Source organism: Aegilops tauschii, chromosome 5 (assembly GCF_002575655.3).
Source record: "Aegilops tauschii subsp. strangulata cultivar AL8/78 chromosome 5, Aet v6.0, whole genome shotgun sequence".
NCBI classification, from domain to species: Eukaryota; Viridiplantae; Streptophyta; class Magnoliopsida; order Poales; family Poaceae; genus Aegilops; species Aegilops tauschii.
Genome location: NC_053039.3, coordinates 85267224 through 85277553, shown reverse-complemented (window position 1 = coordinate 85277553; position 10330 = coordinate 85267224). Strand labels below are relative to the sequence as shown.

Below are 10330 nucleotides of genomic sequence, written 5' to 3'. Positions count from 1 at the left end.
GCAGTCTGGGACTCCCCCAGCTGTGCCTCAGACTGGCGTTGGCCGCTGCAGAGATAGAAGAACAAGAAGAACGATGAGAAAACATCAAGGAAGATCCGAGCCGACTGCTCAGCAGTCGGCCCGAATCTCGGGGACTACACCCAGTGGGTGCGCTGACGCGCCCCCACATGAGATAGAGATCAAGTCACATACCTCGGCTTTCAGCGAGATCGGCGGTCTTCTGCGTCAGCTCCCGAGCCTGGGAGTTGAAGGCGGCTGCTTAGAGGTTGTGATAATCCTGCAAGATGGACAGAAGATCGACGTGAGAACGAAAGCAACGACGAGAAATCATCAAGGAAGATCCGAGCCGACTGCTCAGCAGTCGGCCCGAATCTCGGGGACTACACCCAGTGGGTGCGCTGACGCTCCCCCACGAGAGAAATCAAGAAGAAAATGAGAATACTAACCCGGATGGCAGCCCGCGTGGCGAGGAACTCGTCGGTGAACTGCCGCAGCGCCGCGGCTTGGCCCTGGAGCCGGGTCCGGACGTCTTGCGCGGCGATGTTCACTACGGCCGACCCTCCGCCTGGCGTCCACCCGGAGGTAGCGTTGGCCGCCTCCGCGTCTTGGGCCGACGAGCTGGAGCCCACGGCCGGCCGTGGCTCCGACGCCGCCTTCTGCGGCTCCGACGCGGCCTTCCCTGCGCGCCGGCTTGGCGGAACCCGGACCGCCACCGCAGCTCCCGCGGGCGCAGGCTCGGTCTGACCGCCTTGGGCCGCCCTGGTCGGAGGAATCGGCCCTGGCGCCTCCCTCACGAAGATGACGTCTTCACCGCTCCCGCCCAGACCCGGCTGGGAACCGCTGGCTCCCCCTGGCGAGGGATCCGCGTCCCCGGGCACCATGGCGCGCAGGGGGGTGACCATCAAGGCCTCCCCTGCCGCTGCTTCGGCCTCGGCCTCTGCCTGGGCCTTGGCTGCGGCCTCGGCGAGCGCCTTCGCCGCCTCCTCGTCTCGAGCTGCCTGGGCGGCGGCTGCCTTCCGTGCCTCCGCCTCCCGCGCTTCCCGCTCCTCCCGCGCCTCCCGCGCGTTCCTTTCCGTCGCCTCCAGGAGGGCGGCGCGGGGATCCATGCGGCGGGCGGTGCTCCCAGAGCCCCCCGGCGACTCGACAACGGAGCCGGCGGCCGCCCGCTCGAGTGACAGTGGAGCTCTGATCAAAGAAAAGAAGACAAAGGTTTAGAAGACCACCCAAGAAAAGAAAGAAGGAGAATACACAGAAAGAAAGAAAGCTTACGCTGACACAGCCTGCGGCTGCTTCACCACTTTGCGGAAGCGAGCCGCCTTCGCGGCCGCTTCTTCCCGCCTGGTGGCCGCCGCCCCACCCCTCGGCTTCTTCGTCCGGCTACCGAACATGCCCTGGGTGGCGCGACGTTTCTGGCCTCTACCCCGAGCAGGCTGCGTGCCGGAGGAGCCCGCGCCGCGTCCGGAGGCCGGCTGGCGGGGCGGGACGACTTCGGCTTCGTCCTCGTCCGGCCAATCATCGAAGGTCGCGGAGAGCCCGGCGCCGCCTGCTTCGCCGCCGGCTTGGCCACCAGCCGGCTCGGCGGCTTCCTCCATGTGGACCGCCCCCAGATCGGGGTCCTCCTGGTCGTGCTCGGTCCGGTCGGGGACGAAGCGGCGCTCCACGTCCGCCCCGCTGGCCGGCCGAAGCAGAGGACTCTGTCGAAAGAGCAAACCGACTGAGTCAGAGTCGGCCCGGAGGAACTCGACCACAAAGAGAAAAAGAGAAGGGGAGTGTACCGTAGGCGGAGGATTGGCGCGGCTGTATGGCTCCTTGCCGAATTGCCAGTCGTCGGGAAGCTGGCAGTTGGCGAGGTAGTTCACCATGTCGGCCGCGTCGGCCCGCGGCATCTCCATGGTGCACATCCGGCTCGGGTCGAGCTGGCCGCTCATCTGACAGATCAGATGAGGCCGGCTCTGGAGCGGAAGGACCCGGCGTGTGACGAACGCGGCCAGGAGGTCGGGCCCCGTCAGGCCCTCCGTCTGGACCATCACCCGCAGGCGGGCGATGGCGGCGTTTCCTCCCTGCGACAGCGTCACCGCCCGGAAGGACCACTGGGGCAGCCTCCCCGCCGGCGGGCCGGCTACGTAAGCCGGCAGGTTGACGTAGTCGCCCCGTGGAGCGATGTTCCGCACGTAGAAGTATGATTTCTGCCACTTCTTCACCGATTGGATCAGCGTGATGACGGGGAAGGGGTTGTCGGCGCCCGATCTCCGCGACGCGATGAAGGCGCCAGTGTGGGCCGGCACGCCCTGGCTGCGCGTACCCAGCTTCGACTGGAAGAACTCCCCCCAGAGCTCCAGGGTGGGGAGGACGCCGAGATAGCCCTCGCACAGGGTGACGAAGGCCGACAGCAGCACCACCGCGTTGGGGGTGAGGTGGTGCGGCTGGAGCTGATAGAAGTCCAGCCAGGTGCGGAAGAAGGCGCTCACTGGCAAGCCGAAGCCGCGCAGGAAGTGCGAGCGGAAGACCACCCGCTCGCCATCCCGCGGCGCCGGCCTGATTTCTTTCTCCGGCGCGAGGCGGACCTCCACTTTGTCCGCACTGGGAAGACGCCGTGTGTCGCGGAGGAAGTCGATGTGGTCGTTGTGGACGATGGAGCCATCCCAATCCCCGCCGCGCTGCTCTACGTGGGGAGGCATGGCGGAAGCTAGCACGGCGGCGGAGGAGCGTGCGGAGGAAGAGCGCGGCGGCGAGGCGCTGTTGCGAGAACGAGCAAGGCGAGAAGACGAAGGAAGTAGGAGGATCGTGCGAGGGTCTGCCGCCCTCCTCCTACCCCTACTTATAGCCTCACGCGGCCGAAGAGGCCGGACGTGGGGGGGAGACGTGGGATTAACTGCGCCCATTCCCCCCACGTCTCGCGTTTACTACGCATAAGTGCGAGCCGAAACTGCCTCACGGAACGTGCGGGCGGTTTCGGGATACAAAAGATCCGCGCCTGGGCCAGGGCGTGGCGGGCCCCCTCTCTGCGGCAACGTCCCGTCTCGCGCGTGGGCTGGCAGGCTTTCCGGCTACGTGGCGCACCGTCGGCCCGCGGCCCGGCGCGCATGCCAGCGGATTCCCGCCCTCCGACTCCACAAGATTTCGGCTCAGGCGACATGCCTGACCAAGGCCGGCTACCAGCTGCCGGCTTGTCGCGATGGGAAGCTGATCGAGCTTCTCGAACCCTACTCCCTTCCTCGAAGCCCGATCAGCTTCGGGGACTACTGTCGGAGTAAGTGGCCACGGGTAGCTAAGCCGGCTACCCCTGGCTTTTCAGAAAATTTATCAGGCCTTTGGGCCTTCAAGCACTCCAAGCATTTGGGCCGCCTTCCCGGGCCGACTACCATTAAAGCCGACTCCCGGAAGGCGACCCAGCCTCACCGACTCCAAGAAGCCGGCCAAGAAAGGCGCCGACTCCTAGAAGCCGGCCAAGACCACGACCACTCCTACATAACGGCGACCTGATGGGGCATGGCCACAGTGCGGCCCACGACCCCCGAAGCCCGAGGCGGGCGTGGCTACAGGGGGCCGTACGGGAGGGATGTCTCCCGTGCGGCCCGGCACTGTAGCCACGCCAGCTACGACATCATCCACGACCCCCTCCTATGCGGCTCAAGGACTGCGGGCCTCTTCAGCCAGAGAGAGGCGTGAAGGCGTCCCGGCTTTCCCTAGTCGGCCGGGAGCATAGCCGGCCTCCGGAAGCCGGCTACTCCCTTCCTCGAAGCAGGAGCCCCATTAAGGAGACAAGACGAGGTGAGGCTACAGCAATAGCCCCCGAGGCGGCCCACTGTAGCCATGCTCACACCTCGACAAAGCCCTCATCATCAGAGGTGCGGCTACAGTAAGCAGCCGCCGACAAGACCCTAGGCGGTGGGGCCGGCCTGTCGACCGAGTAGCCGGTAGCCGGCGGGACCCACCAGCCGGCGGAGAAGCCGGCGAGCATAGAAACTGACGGCTGGGACCAGATCCCAGCCGGATTACCATTGTACCCCCGGGGGGTGGGCCTATATAAACCCCCTGGAGCACCTATGCAAAGGGTTCGCATCCAAGATAGCACACGCACACACACCATAGATAGAGAGAAGCAAGAGCTAGCCTTGTTCTTCTTCTCCCTTGATCCCAACAGCTCTAGGAGCGATTGTAGCTACTATTTATCGAGCTAGTGATCATGCGGAGACCCCGCAGAGCAGGACTAGGGGTGTTATCTCCTCGGAGAGCCCCGAACCTAGGTAAGATTCGCCGGCGTGCATGTCTTCGCCTCATCCCGTTTCCAGGCACCGGCGACGTTCTATTGGCTCCCACAATGATAAGCCATCCTTTGGCATATGTCGCACCAACCACCCGACAGTGGGCTTGGGAACCCTGCACACATCATTTGGGGCCGTGAGCGACACCCCGGCCGGATCTCCTTGCGGATGGAACCCGAATAGGCGATAAACCTGGACTAGAGACTTGTGTGGTTAGTCAGGTCGTGGCCGACTCCCTCGCCAGGCTTCCGCCTTAAGGTTGCCGAGATACACGACGTGTACATGGTGGTAAGTGGCGAGAGCGTGTGTGATGAAGTACACCCCTGCAGGGTTAAGATCATCTATTCGAATAGCCGTGTCCGCGGAAAAGGACTTCTGGGTTGCCTGTACAGTTCATAGACAAGTGAAAGTGGATACTCTAAAATGCGCAAGATAAGCGTGAGTGCTATGGATGGCGTTCTCGTAGGAAGACGGGAGCGGATCCATAGTGGTGTATTGATTGGTGAATATGTGGACTCGTGTGCGCCACCTCAAAAGAGTTACTTGCAGTTGTAGTTTAGGATAGCCACCGAGTCAAAGTTGGCTTGCTGCAGTTAAACTCCACCACCCCCTTTTGATACTGATGCATATGTAGATAGTTCTGATGTAAGTCTTGCTGGGTACAATTGTACTCACGTTTGCCTATTTTATGTTTTGCAGAGAGACGTCAGTCTCGCTAGTAGTTCCGTGTGGACTTCGATATTTAGCTTGATACCTCAGCTACGATCTTGTGCCCTCGGCAGGATCTGGTAGATAGTCAGGCTTCGCAGCCTTTTTCATTTGTAGATGTCTGTACTCAGACATGTTAAGCTTCCGCATGTGCTTTGACTTGTATGCTCTGAATGTTGGGTCATGAGACCCATGTTTGTATTATCTGGCTCTTTGGAGCCTAATGAATAAATACTCTGAGTCGTAGAGTCTTGTTGTGATGCCATGTTGTATTTGCACATATCGAGCATATTGTGTGTATGATTGAAATGCTTGGTATGTGTGGGATCCGACAACCTAGTTGTTTATCCTTGGTAGCCTCTCTTATGGGGAAATGTAGTCTTGTGCTTCCATGAGCCATAGTAGTCCGCTACAGCCCGGTTCACCGGAGTCCTGCTAGCCCAGCACTACTGCTCCGGAACACTTGACTGGCCGGCATGTGATTCACTTCGTTCCTGTGTCTGTCCCTTCGGGGACAAGTCACACGGTGACATCCGGAGTCCTGCCTAGCCTGCTACAGCCCGGGTTCCCGGAGTCCTGTTAGCCCAGTGCTACAGCCCGGATTCACACGCTGCTGACCGACACGCTCGATGTTGATTCATGTATGCCTGTCCCCGTAAGTTAGTGCCACTTTGGGTTCACAACTAGTCATGTCGGCCCGGGTTCTCTATCATATGGATGCTAGCAACACTATCATATACATGAGCCAAAAGGCGCAAACGGTCCCGGGCCATGGTAAGGCGACACCCGTGGGAATACCGTGCGTGAGGCCGCAAAGTGATATGAGGTGTTACCGGCTAGATCGATGTGACTTGGAATCGGGGTCCTGACACTTGATCATAAACCCACAATTCATCGGTCTCAACAAACACACCGCAAAAGAAGATTACATCAAATAGATCTCCACAAGAGAGGGGGAGAACATTGTATTGAGATCCAAAGAGAGAGAAGAAGCCATCTAGCTAATAACTATGGACCCGAAGGTCTGAAGTAAACTACTCACACATCATCGGAGAGGCTATGGTGTTGATGTAGAAGCCCTCCGTGATCGATGCCCCCTCCGGCGGAGCTCCGGAAAAGGCCCCAAGATGGGATCTCACGGGTACAGAAGGTTGCGGCGGTGGAATTAGGTTTTTGGCTCCGTATCTGGTAGTTTTGGGGTATGTAGGCATATATAGGAGGAAGAAGTACGACGGTGGAGCAACGTGGGCCCCACGAGGGTGGAGGGCGCGCCTGGGGGGGGGGGGGGTAGGCGTGCCCCCTACCTCGTGCCTTCCTGGTTGCTTTCTTGACGTAGGGTCCAAGTCCTCTGGATCACGTTCGTTCCAAAAATCACGTTCCCGAAGGTTTCATTCCGTTTGGACTCCGTTTGATATTATTTTTCTGCGAAACTCTGAAATAGGCAAAAAACAGCAATTCTGGGCTGGGCCTCCGGTTAATAGGTTGGTCCCAAAAATAATATAAAAGTGTATAATAAAGCCCAATAATGTCCAAAACAGAATATAATATATCATGGAACAATCAAAAATTATAGATACGTTGGAGATGTATCAAGCATCCCCAAGCTTAATTCCTGCTCGTCCTCGAGTAGGTAAATGATAAAAACAGAATTTTTGATATGGAATGCTACTTAGCATAATTTCAATGTAATTCTTCTTATTGTGGCATGAGTGTTCAGATTTAATATGATTCAAGATAAAGGTTTAATGTTGACATAAAAACAATAATACTTCAAGTATGCTAACCAAGCAATTATGTCTTATCAAAATAACATAGCCAAAGCAAGTCATCCCTACAAAATCATATAGTCTGGCCATGCTCCATCTTCCCCACACAAAATATTCATATCATGTACAACCCCGGTTTTAGCCAAGCAATTGGTTCATACTTTTAACGCGCTTCAGCCTTTTCAACTCTTACGCAATACATGAGCGCAAGCCATGGATATAGCACTATGGTGGAATAAGGTATAATGGTAGGGGTTATGTGGGAAGACAAAAAAGAGAAAGTCTCACATCAAAGAGGCTAATCAACGGCTATGGAGATGCCCATCAATTGATGTCAATGCAAGGAGTAGGGATTGCCATGCAACGGATGCACTAGAGCTATAAGTGTATGAAAGCTCAAACAAAAGAAACTAAGTGGGTGTGCATCCAACTTGCTTGCTCACGAAGACCTCGGGCATTTTGAGAAGCCCATCATTGGAATACACAAGCCAAGTTCTATAATGAAATTTCCCACTAGTATATGAAAGCGACAAAATGAGAGACTCTCTATCATGAAGATCACGGTGCTACTTTGAAGCACAAGTGTGGTAAAAGGATAGTAACATTGTCCCTTCTCTCTTTTTCTCTCATTTTTTTATTTGGGCCTTTTCTCCTTTTTTGGCCTTTTTTTTTATTTAGTCCGGAGTCTCATCCCAACTTGTGGGGGAATCATAGTCTCCATCATCCTTTCCTCACTTGGGACAATGCTCTAATAATGATGATCATCACACTTTTATTTACTTACAACTCATGAATTACAACTCAATACTTAGAACAAAATATGACTCTATGTGAATGCCTCCGACGGTGTACCGGGATATGCAATGAATCAAGAGCGACATGTATGAAAGAATTATGAATGGTGGCTTTGCCACAAATACAATGTCAACTACATGGTCATGCAAGGCAATATGACAATGATGGAGCGTGTCATGGTAAACGAAACGATGGAAAGTTGCATGGCAATATATCTCGGAATGGCTATGGAAATGCCATAATAGGTAGGTATGGTGGCTGTTTTGAGGAAGATATAAGGAGGTTTATGTGTGACAGAGCGTATCATATCACGGGGTTTGGATGCACCGGCGAAGTTTGCACCAACTCTCAAGGTGAGAAAGGGCAATGCACGGTACCGAAGAGGCTAGAAAATTGCGGAAAGGTAAGTGTGCGTATAATCCATGGACTCAAATTAGGCATAAAGAACTCATATACTTATTGCAAAAATTTATTAGCCCTTGAAGCAAAGTACTACTACGCATGCTCCTAGGGGAAGGGTTGGTAGGCGTTAACCATCGCGCGATCCCGACCGCCACACAAAGGATGACAATCAATAAATACCTCATGCTCCGACTTTGTTACATAACGGTTCACCATACGTGCATGCTACAGGAATCACAAACTCCAACACAAGTATTTTTCAATTCCACATTTACTCAACTAGCACAACTATGATATTACCACCTTTATATCTCAAAACAATTATCTAGTATCAAATTTCTCATGATATTATAATTAAAGCAAATTTCCATGCTATTTTAAGACTCTCAAAATAATATAAGTGAAGCATGAGAGATCAATAGTTTCTATAAAAAAAATCCACCGCCGTGCTCTAAAAGATATAAGTGAAGCACTAGAGCAAAACTATATAGCTCAAAAAATATAAGTGAAGCACATAGAGTATTCTAATAATTTCCGAATCATGTGTGTCTCTCTCAAAAGGTGTGTACAGCAAGGATGATTGTGGTAAACTAAAAAAACAAAGACTCAAATGATACAAGACGCTCCAAGCAAAATACATATCATGTGGTGAATAAAAATATAGCTCCAAGTAAAGTTACCGATGGAAGTAGACAAAAGAGGGGATGCCTTCCGGGGCATCCCCAAGCTTTGGATTTTAGGTGTCCTTAGATTATCTTGGGGTGCCATGGGCATCCCCAAGCTTAGGCTCTTGCCACTCCTTGTTCCATAATCCATCAAATCTTTCACCCAAAACTTGAAAACTTCACAACACAAAACTTAACAGAAAATCTCGTGAGCTCCGTTAGCGAAAGAAAACAAAACACCACTTCAAGGTACTGTAATTAACTCATTCTTTATTTATATTGGTGTTAAACCTACTGTATTCCAACTTCTCTATGGTTTATAAACTATTTTATTAGCCATAGATTCATCAAAATAAGCAAACAACACACGAAAAACAGAATCTGTCAAAAACAGAACAGTCTGTAGTAATATGCAACTAACGCAAACTTCTGGAACTCCAAAAATTCATCCAAAATAGGAAGACCTAGGCAATTTGTTTATTGATCAGAAGCAATCGGAATCAATATTTTATCACGTTCTGGTGATTTTTAACAATTGTTTTCGTGAACAGAAAGTTTCTGGAATTTTCAGCAAGATCAAATAACTATCATCCAAGAATATCCTATAGGTTAAACTTGGCACAAACACTAATTAAAACATAAAAACAAATCTAAACAGAGGCTGGATCAAATATTTATTCCTAAACAGAAGCAAAAAAGCAAAAAACTAAAATAAAATTGGGTTGCCTCCCAACAAGCGCTATCGTTTAACGCCCCTAGCTAGGCATAAGATTTCAACGATGCTCACATGAAAGACAAGAATTGAAGCACAAAGAGAGCATCATGAAACATGTGACAAACACATCTAAGTCTAACATACTTCCTATGCATAGGCATCTTATAGGCAAACAAATTATCATAGCAAGCAAAAACTAGCATATGCAAGGAAGTGGAAAGAAATAATAGCAATCTCAACGTAACGAGAGGTAATTTAGTAACATGAAAATTTCTACATCCATATTTTCCGCTCTCATAATAATTACATGTGGGATCATAAGAAAATTCAACAAAATAGCTATCACATAAAATATTTTCAACACGATCCACATGCATGCAAAGTTGACACTCTTCCAAAATAGTGGGATTAACATTAACTAAAGTCATGACCTCTCCAAACCCACTTTTATCAAAAATTTCATAAGATTGAACATTCTCCAAATATGTGGGATATAAAGTTGACACTCTCCCAAACCCACTTTCAATACTATTGCAAATACTAATACCAATCTCATATTCATCATGGGGCTTAAATAAATTTTCAAGATCATAAAAAGAATCACCCCAATCATGATCATTGCAACAAATAGTAGACATAGAAAAACTAGCATCCCCAAGCTTAGGGTTTTGCATATTATTAGCACAATTGACATTAATAGGATTTATAATAACATTGCAATCATGCTTCTCATCAAAGGAACTACCAAGTATGGGTGCAATAGCAACGATCTCATGTTTAACATAAGGAACTATAGCAAATTCATCTTCATAAATATTGGCATCATGGCCACAAGAATAGCAAGCATTATGTTCATCAAGGGATATTTCAAACAAATCATCGGAATCATCATTATCTACAGATTCATGCGTATCATTATTTTCTTCCAAAGCAACGGTTATTCTCTCAATAAATTCTTTGACATAGACAATATGAGCATAGTTTTCATAGCAATATTTAAGTATGTCAAAATTT

General features: G+C 51.4%; 1 pseudogene; it reads right to left on the bottom strand.

The window, feature by feature from the left end:
* Positions 1–10207: 10207 nt before the first annotated feature.
* The window catches only part of LOC141022585 (uncharacterized), a 33726-nt pseudogene continuing 33603 nt past the window's right edge, over positions 10208–10330 (bottom strand).